This window comes from Macaca fascicularis, chromosome 16 (genome assembly GCF_037993035.2).
Source record: "Macaca fascicularis isolate 582-1 chromosome 16, T2T-MFA8v1.1".
NCBI classification, from domain to species: Eukaryota; Metazoa; Chordata; class Mammalia; order Primates; family Cercopithecidae; genus Macaca; species Macaca fascicularis.
The window spans coordinates 32747117-32756958 of record NC_088390.1 but is presented as its reverse complement, the minus strand read 5'-3'; the positions used below and the strand labels follow the sequence as shown (position 1 = coordinate 32756958).

Here is a 9842-nt window from a genome sequence, read left to right as displayed (position 1 = left end):
TGAGACTGGTGTCTCATGTGTCCATGTGCAGATAACACCAAACAGGCTTTGTGTGAGCAACAAGGGTGTTTATTTCACCTGGATGCAGGTGGGCGGAGTCCGAAAAGAGTGTCAGCAAGGGTGGTGGGATTATCATGAGTTCTTATAGGTTTTGGGATAGGCGGTGGAGTTAAGAGCAAAGTTTCAGGGACAGGGGGTGGATATCACAAAGTACATTCTCAAGGGTGGGGAGAATTACAAAGAACCTTCTTAAGCATGGGGGAGATTATAAAGAACTTAAGGGTAGGGGAGATTGCAAAGTACATTGATCAGTTAGGGTGGGGCAGAAACAAATCACAATGGTGGAATGTCATCAGTTAAGGTTATTTTCACTTCTTTTGTGAATCTTCAGTTGCTTCAGGCCATCTGGATGTATCCGTGCAGGTCACTGGGCATATGATGGCTTAGCTTGGACTCAGAGGCCTGGCATTCCTGTCTTCTTATATTAATAAGAAAAATGAAACAAAACAGTGGTAAAGGGTTGGGGTGGTGAAAATTTTGGGGGGTGGTATGGAGAGATAATGGGTGATATTTCTCAGGGCTGCTTCAAGTGGGATTAGGGGCGATGTGGGAACCTAGAGTGGGAGAGATTAAGCTGAAGGAAGATTTTGGGGTAAGGGGTGATATCATGGGGTTGTTAGAAGGAGCATTTGTCGTACAGAATTTTTGGTGATGGCCTGGATGTGGTTTTGTATTGTGTCCGGAATTGGTGGTTCTTGGTCTCTCACTGACTTCAAGAATGAAGCCGCAGACCCCTCCTGGTGAGTGTTACAGTTCTTAAAGATGGTGTGTCTGGAGTTTGTTCCTTCTGATGTTCGGACATGTTTGGAGTTTCTTCCTTCTGGTGGGTTTCTGGTCTTGCTGGCTTCAGGAGTGAAACTGCAGACCTTCATGGTAAGCGTTACAGCTCTTCAGGGGGCGCATCTGGTGGTGTTTGTTCCTCTTGTTGGGAGTTGTTCATTCCTTCTGGTGGGTTCGTGGTCTGGCTGGCCTCAGGAGTGAAGCTGCAGACCTTTGCAGTGAGTGTGACAGCTTATAAAGGCGGCGTGGACCCAAAGAATGAGCAGCAGCCAGATTTATTGCAAAGAGCAAAAAAAGGACAAAGCTTCCACAGTGTGGAAGAGGACAGCTGGCTGGCTCAAGGAGCCTGCTTTTATTCCCTTATCTGACCCCACCCACATCCTACTGATTGGTCCATTTTACAGAGGGCTGATTGGTCTATTTTACAGAGAGCTGATTGGTCCATTTTACAGAGAGCTGATGGGTCCGTTTGGACAGAGTGCTGACTGATGTGTTTACAATCCTTTAGCTAGACACAGAGTGCTAGACAGAAAAGTTCTCCAAGTCCCCACTAGGTTAGCTAGATACAGAGTACCCATTAGTGTATTTACAAACCTTGAGCTAGACACAGAGTACTGATTGGTGTATTTACAAACCCTAAGTTAGATACAGAGTGCTGATTGCTGCGTTTACCATCACTTAGCTAGACATAAAGGTTCTCCAAGTCCCCACTGGACTCAGGAGCCCAGCTGGCATCACCTAGTGGATCCCAGGCCAGGTCCGCTGGCGGAGCTGCCCACCAGTCCCTTGCCGTGCCTGCACTCCTCAGCCTTTGGGCGGTGGATGGGACTGGGCGCCATGGAGCAGGGGCATGCCAATCGGGGAGGCTCTGGCTGCGCGGGAGCCCACAGCAGAGGTGGGAAGGCTCGGGCATGGTGGGCTGCAGGTCCTGAACCCTGCCCTGCAGGGAGGCAGCTGAGGCCCGGTGAGAATTCGAGCACAGTGCTAGCAGGCTGGCACTGCTGGGGGACCTAGTACACTCTCTGCAGCTGCTGGCCCAGGTGCTAAGCCCCTCACTGCCCGGGGCCAGTGGCACCAGCCAGCGCTCCAAGTGCAGGGCCCACGGAGCCCACACCCACCTGGAACTTGTGCTGGCCCGTGAGCACTGTGCACAGCCCCAGTTCCAGAGGGAGCTGGCTCTGGCCTCGACCAGCCCAGAGAGGGGCTCCCAGAGTGCTGTGGCAGGCTGAAGGACTCCCCAAACACTGGCAGACTGGACGCTGAGGCCAAGGAGGCACCGAAAGCGAGGGCTGCTAGCATGTTGTCACCTCTCAGTATGAATTGAGAAACTAAACGAAAGACACAAGATCCGAATAAGAGAAGGAAAAAAAAAAATAGGTATTAAAGGACTAAGAATTGGGAGTACCCAGGACATCCAATTAGAGAGTGTCCAAGGGGGTTCAACATTGTTGTTTGCTTGGTTGGAGCTTTTTTTGGGCTCTATCCTTGAGTTTTTTTATGTTGTCTTATAACAGGTCAGACTGATTTAGGTAAAAACAACACTCTGTATTTAAAAACATACAGAGTCCTCTTTTTTTAGCAGTAAGTTGAGGCCTTGATGATTTTGGAGGAAAGAGAAATGGAAAGCTAGCAATTGTTTGTTAGAGAAGGATTAGAAACGGCTAGGAGAGAGTGACTGAGACTGATAGTGTGGTGGAGATGGCTGGGGAGAGGTAGAGGGTGGCATAAGAACGGGAACGAGAATAAGAGTAAGTATAAAAGTAAAGAATAGAACTTCATCAGGGTGAAAGTATTGGAGGGTACCTTGCACTGAAGATCTTCTACCCACTTTAAGAGAGACTTAAAGGTGGTGATTTAAGGTAAAAACAGGAGCCACTAAATACCAAGAGCCTGAGGAACTGCTTGGGTGATTTGACTAATAAAGCTGGTCCGTTATTGGACTGTATAGAGGTGGGAAGGCTAAACCAAGGAATTATGTCTGACAAAAAGGGAAGAAATGACTGTGGTGGCCTTTTCAGACCACCCTTCTCAGATGGCCTCTACCCATCCAGTGAAAGTGTCTACCCAGACCAAAAGGTATTTTAGTTTCCTGACTCGAGGCATGTGAGTAAAGTCAATTTGCCAGTCCTGGGCAGGGGCAAATCCCTGAGCTTGATGTGTAAGGAAGGGAGGGGGCCTGAATAATCCCTAAGGAGTAGTAGAATAGCAGATGGAACACTGAGAAGTGATTTCCTTGAGGATAGATTTCCACGATGGAAAAGAAATGAGAGGCTCTAAGAGGCCGGCTAACGGCTTGTAACCTACATGGAAGAGGTTATGAAATGACGATAGAATAGAATGGGCCTGTGAGGCTGGAAGGAGATATTTTCCTTGGTCCAAGAACCATTTGCCTTGTGTGGGAAGAGATTGATAGGCGGACGTTTCAGTGGGGGAGTAGGTGGGAGTGACCAGATGAGAAGGAGAAAAACTTCCGTGAGGGATAGAAGTTGGAATGCTAGCTGCTTTTTTAGCTACCTTATCAGCATAAGTGTTGCCCTGAGCTATGGGATCTGATGCCTTCCCTGAGTGATGGGATCTGATGCCTTTTGATGGCCCTTGCATTGTGTTACTCCAGCTTCCTTTGGAAGTAAAGTGGCCTGGAGAAGAGTTTTGATTAAAGAGGAATTAATGACAGAGGACCCTTGCATAGTGAGGAAACTTTTCAGCCCATAAAACAGCATGGTGGTGCAGGATATGGGGTCAGTATAAATATTGACACGTAGTCCTTTTACAAGAATGGGGGCCCAAATTAAGCCAATGAGTTTGGCTTGCTGAGAGGTAGTGGAGGGCGGCAGAGCAGTAACTTCAATGATTGATGTGGAAAATACTATAGCATAGCCTGCCTTTGCTGGTGTGTGGCGATTAAGCCTGGTGGAACTGCCATCAATAAACCAAGTGTGATCAGGGTGAGGAACAGGAAAGTAGGAAATATGGGGGAATGGGGTGAATGTCAGGCGTATCATAGAGATATAGTCATGGGGGTCAGGTGTGGTATCAGGAACAGTGTGGGAGGCTGGACTGAAGTCCAGGCCGGGAACAATGGTAATTGTGGGAGACTCCACAAAGAGAATAACTGAAGGAGCCGGGGAGCAGAAAGTATATGTGTCAGGTATGAGGAAGAAAATAGATTTTGGAAGTTATGAGAGCTGTAGAGAGTGAGTTGAGCATGTTTGTGATTTTGAGGGCCTCTAAAAGTATTAAGGCAGCAGCAGCCACCACACGCAGACATGAGGGCTAGGCTAAAACAGTAAGGTCAAGTTGTTTGGACAGAAAGGCTACAGGGCGTGGTCCTGGCTCTTGTATAAGAACTCCGACTGCACAGCCCTGCACTTTGGCTGTGTGTAATGAAAACTGCTGGGATGAGTTAGGGAGAGCTAATGTAGGGGCAGCTTCTAGGGCTGTTTTTAAGGGACAGAAAGGAGTGGTGAAAGGATTTAGGATCTGTGGGGTCAGCTAGGTTTACTTTTGTGAGTTTATATAATGGTTTAGTTAGGATGGTAAAACTAGGTATCCAAAGGCGGAAGTACCTAGCCATGCCTAGGAAGGAAAGGCGTTGTTGTTTTGTAGAAGGGATTGGGGTTTGGGAGATTAGCCAGACACAATCAGGAGGGAGAGCATGTGAGTTTTCATGAGAATTATGCTGAGATAGGTAACAGATGAGGAAGAAATTTGAGCTTGACTGAAGTAATGGGGGCTGTCCGTGAGGCCTTGTGGCAGTACAGCCTGGGTAATTTGCTGAGCCTGGTGGGTATCAGGGTCAGTCCAAGTGAAAGCAAAGAGAGGCTGGGATGAAGGATGTAAAGGAATAGTAAAGAAAGTGTTTGGGTGAGGGAGAAGTGACAAAATGGAGGAAGGTGAACAAGGTGGCACAGTCCCGATTGCTTCCGGGTTCTTCATCACCAACTTTCCCGTGCCCGGGAAAGTGCAGGACAACCGAGCATGTGCCAGGTGATGTCAATCCGAAGAGATCGAAACTTACCCGGCCACGCCTACAGAGACGCCCCTATCACACCCTTATCCCGCCCACTGCCCTCCCCCTTCCAGTACCAATGCATAAAAGTCTGCCACTGGCAGGAGCTGTCGTGACTTCCTCAGCCCCTGCATTCGTGGACCGGAGAACCTCACCCGAGAGCGCCGGCGCGACTTCCCTGGCCCTTTCTCGCGGACCAGTGAACCTCGCCCGAGAGTGCGTGCGTATTTGCAAATAAAAGGGCTGCCACTTTCTTTGCTCGTTTTGGCCATTATTGATATTTAGTCTTTGCGTCTATTAATAGTAGTAATAGAGAAACAAAACAGTTGGTGCCGAAACCAGACCTGGGAGGAGACCCTTCCTCAACATCCCCTAGGGGTCTGAGGAACCTCCTCCCCAGCGAACCGGCTCCCAACCCAACCAGCCACCAACACCGAACAAGTGTTCCAGCTTTCCACTGGTGCCACTCTGAGAATTTCTTCTTTGGTGAGTACTCCCCTTTGTTAACCATCTCTGTCCGTTTCTGTGTCCTTGGCCTAGAGTTGTATGTACGCCCAAGGACGTAGCCACCCTGTGGCGCAGTGAGGTCTTCAACCTGGAGACGTCTGCCTTGAAGTTCCTCAATTCTCCGTTAGTGGCTCCAGGAGCCCCCGGTCTCTAGCAGCGGCAAAGGACGCTTTGCCACTGCGTGAGGTCGGTTTCCATTTCTGGTGGTTAAACAATGGGAACCTCACAATCGAAAATCCCTAGGAACACCCTCTTAGGGTGTCTCCTCCAAAACTTGGAAGCCTTCGGCTAATTTTCCTCTCCACTGTGGCATGGCCACAGTATAAATTAGACAACCAATCTCAATGGCCACCAGACGGCACACTTGACTATAACATTCTATTAGATCTCTCTAATTTCTGCCAAAGGCTTGGAAAGTGGTCAGAGATTTTCTATGTCCAAGGCTTTTAGGACTTGCGCTCTCACCCAGACCTGTGCGCCCAGTGTTCAATGGCCCAGGTCTTGTTAGCTAAAACCCAGCCCTCAGCCCCCACACCACAAGCGGAGGAAGATTCTACTTCCATCTCAGATGGGTCTGATGGCGGGGCACCTCCCTCCGGACCTACCAACCCCCCTCCCTATGCTCCTCCTACTGCCTCTCCCTCAGCCACTCCTCTTACCTCCCATTTCCTTCCACACTCGCTCCAAGACCACGAGAGCGGCCCCCACTAGTCAGCCCTCTACCAGTCAGCCTGCCCCAACCCCCTCTACCAGTCAGCCTGCCTCACCCCCCTCTACCGGTCAACCAGTCTCAACCTACCTGACTGGTCAGTCTGTTCCAACCTCCCCTGCTAGTTTGTTGGCCCCCATCTGAGAAGTTGCTGGAGCTGAGGGCACGGTTAGAGTCCATGTCTCCTTTTCCCTGGCTGACCTTTCCAAAATTGAAGAATGACTCGGTGACTTCTCAGCCAACCCCACCCAATATTCCAAAGAGTTTTGATACCTAGGCCAGGCATATGACCTTACCTGGCATGACTTACATGTCATTCTTACTTCCATTCTTAACCCAGAGGAAAGAGAGTGCATTCTTGCCAGGCAGCATGCAGACCAGTTACACTTAACTGACCTGGCCAGCCCAGTAGGCGAACAAGCTGTCCCATCTACAGATCCTAAATGGGACTACCAACCTCAACAACCCAGGCGTCGCAGAAGAGACCTTATGATACAATGCCTCTTAGCTGGCATGCAGGCAGCCTCTAACAAAATAGTAAATTTTAATAAGTTACAGGAGGTTATTCAATACTCAGAGGAAAATCCTGTCTCCTTTTTAAATCGCCTTACAGAGGCACTTGTCCAATTTACCCGACTGGATCCTACCTCTCCGGCAGGAGCTACTGTCCTTGCCAGTTATTTTATTTCCCTGTTGGCCCCTGACATCCGAAAAAAAAAAATTAAGAAAGGTAGAGGATGGACCTCAAACCCCCATTCAGGACTTAGTCACGCTAGCTTTCGAAGTTTTTAACTCTAGAGAGGAAACAGCTGAGGCTCTTTGACAAGCCAGAGTAGAATAGAAGGCCGCCCTTCAGGCACAAGCTTTAGTGGCTGCCCTCCAACCCATGTTGCCCACTTTGCCGGCAGGGAAAACCAAAGATAAGTCTCTTAAGGACTCCTGCTATAAATGCGGAGACCCAGGACACTGGGCAAACCAGTGTCCCCAGGCCAAGCCGGCCACTCCATCTGGTCCATGCTTTAAGTGTGGCACAACTGGGCATTGGGCAAAAAGGTGTCCAAATCCTTGCCTGCCTACCACGCCATGCCCAACCTGCCAACAGGAAGGACACTGGAAGTCTGATTGCCCCGCCAGCAGGGCAGGCATTGCAGCTCAACGTGGTGCCTCTCCTCAAGGGTCGGAAGGCTCCTTCCAGCTCCTACACCTGGACGACGACTGACGGTGCCCACACTTGGAGACCCCGGTCACCCTCGCTGACCCTAGGGTAACTCTACAGGTAGCGGGTAAGCCAATTTCTTTTCTCGTCAATACGGAGGCTACCTATTCTGTTTTACAATTATATTCTGTTTTGCCAACCTATGGAGGTCCTAGCCAGCCATCCACTATCTCAGTAGTTGGGGTAGACGGTAAACTGTCTAACCCTCGCCAGACCCCAATGTTAAATTACTGCCTGGACTATGCATGCTTTGCCCACTCTTTCCTCATCATGCCCTCTTGTCCCACCCCCCCTTGGGATGAGACATCTTAACCTAACTCAAAACATCTATTCCCCTTCCCTTTCTCCAGGTGACCAGCTTCTACTCAAGGATCAACACCCTCCTCAAACTTTCCCGCTTCCTCACTAGTCTTCATCTTAACTTAACTGATTTTTCCCTTATAGACCCCATAGACACCCTCCTGCCTGACCCATCCCCCAACCAGTGGATTTCCTGACTTTTTACTCTCATAAAAGACCTAGCTTGGCAGGGTGCCCTTTGTAATTTCAGCAATGTTGAACTTACTCTCCACACGCTTGCCACCATTATTGTGGTTCACTCTAATCCCCCTAGTTACCCCTACTAATCCTAACTTTGTATGCAGATTCTCTATAACTGAAACCTGGTCTACAGACAACCAGATACACTCAGTCATGCAGGGCACTGCAGATTGTGCCCCCCCCCCCCAGATTTGTCACTCTGCCCTCTCCCTAAATAAAATGTGGACTCATTAGGCCAGGACGAAGGACAGATATGGGGAAGGAGAGGCTGTAACCAGAAGGCAGTAGAAAGCCCAGACCTCCCCAAGGGCCCCTGCTGCACTTAGTCCCTGTTGAGTCAGAGATAGGGAGAAGCCAGGAGGTAGGGGAGTTGGTGAGGGGAGCAGCCTTGGTGAGCGGGAGGTGGGGAGACAGAGACAGAGATGAAGAGATAGAGATGGAGAAAGATAGAGATGGAGAGAGACAGAGATGGAGGGAGACAGAGGTGGAGAGAGACAGAGACAGAGATGAGGAGAGACAGAAATGAAGAGAGACAGAGTAAGACAGAGATGGAGAGAGATAGATGAAGAGATACAGAGATGGACAGAGACAGAGATGGAGAGAGACAGAGACAGAGATGGGGAGAGACAGATGAAGAGCGACAGAGTGAGACAGAGATTCCTTTTTGCTACTCTACTCCAAACTCTTCATGGTGTAATTGCACTGAAGTTCCCAGTGAGACCCAGATGGCCCCCGTTGGAGGCTACTTTTAGTGTAACCAAACTCTATCTAAAACTCTTAACCATACCCCCATCACCCAATCCCTTTGTGTTCTGGTATCTTTAGTGCCTAGCTTAACCCTATATAGCGAAGAAAAATTGTCCGAACTAGCTTCCCAGCTCAGCCCCAGCAATAACATCCAAAAGCGGGCCGTTTTTCTTCCCTTAATTATCGGGGTTTCCCTAGCATCGTCCCTAGTAGCCTCAGGACTTGGAACAGGGGCCCTCACCCACTCGATTCAATCCACACAGACCCTCTCCACTCAGGTCCAGGCAGCCATAGAGGCTTCAGCTGAAAGCTTAGCCTCTTTACAACGTCAAATCACCTCAGTGGCCCAGGTAGCAGCACAAAATAGACAGGCATTAGATCTTCTTACTGCGCTGAAAAAGGAGGGACATGCCTCTTCCTAGGAGAGGAGTGTTGCTACTACGTAAATGAATCAGGCCTGGTTGACACCAATGTCCAAACATTTAACAAGATCAAAAAAGAGCTTCAACAATTTAACGCCCTCTTCACCCCCGGATCACCGGTATGGCTGCTGCCCGTAGTACAGCAGATGCTCCCATTCCTAATTCCCATACTAATCCTCTGCCTTGCCTTATGTTTTGCTCCCATTTTAATAAAATTTTTCCGAGCCAGGGTCCAAGAAATCACCCGCGTCACCTTCAACCAGATGCTCCTACATCCCTACGTCCAGATACCAACCACAGACCCTAACTACGCCCCTTAACAGCAGGAAGCAGCCAGACAGACAATGATGCCCCCAATCACTATAATCAATAAAAGGTTGGACTGTCTGGATGGGGGGAGAGGACAAAGACGACTAAGATGGCACATTTCCGGGTTCCTCATCACCAACTTACCCGCGCAGGAAAATGCAGCCCACGCCCAGGAAAAATACAGACCAACTGCGCAGGCGCAACATGGCGTCCGATCGAGGAAACCAAAACTTACCTGGCCACACCTATGGAACGCCCCTGACACGCCCGTGTCCCACCTATTGCCCTCCCACTCCCAAGCCTTAGACAGAAAAGCCGCTCCCAGCAGGCGCACGGCACAAACTTCCTCAGCCCCTCCTCATATGCGGACCTAGGAACCTCGCCCGAGAATGCCGGAGCGACTTCCTCGGCCTCCACTGAACCTCGCCCTTTCTTCCTTCAGATTGGCTAGCTAATAAAGTTTCTTTTTACCTTGCCTACTTGCCTTTTCTCTGGCGCCTGCTCTGGTGGTCACATAAAACAAATCAGAAAGCATGTTTGAGA

At 49.6% G+C, this 9842-nt stretch overlaps 1 long non-coding RNA gene across 1 annotated transcript; it reads left to right on the top strand.

The window, feature by feature from the left end:
- Positions 1–7581: 7581 nt before the first annotated feature.
- LOC123569418 (uncharacterized) lies at positions 7582–9771 on the top strand. Its single transcript, XR_012425392.1, has 2 exons — positions 7582–9366; positions 9452–9771. It is a non-coding gene; the product is annotated as an uncharacterized lncRNA (long non-coding RNA).
- The last annotated feature ends 71 nt before the right edge of the window (positions 9772–9842 follow it).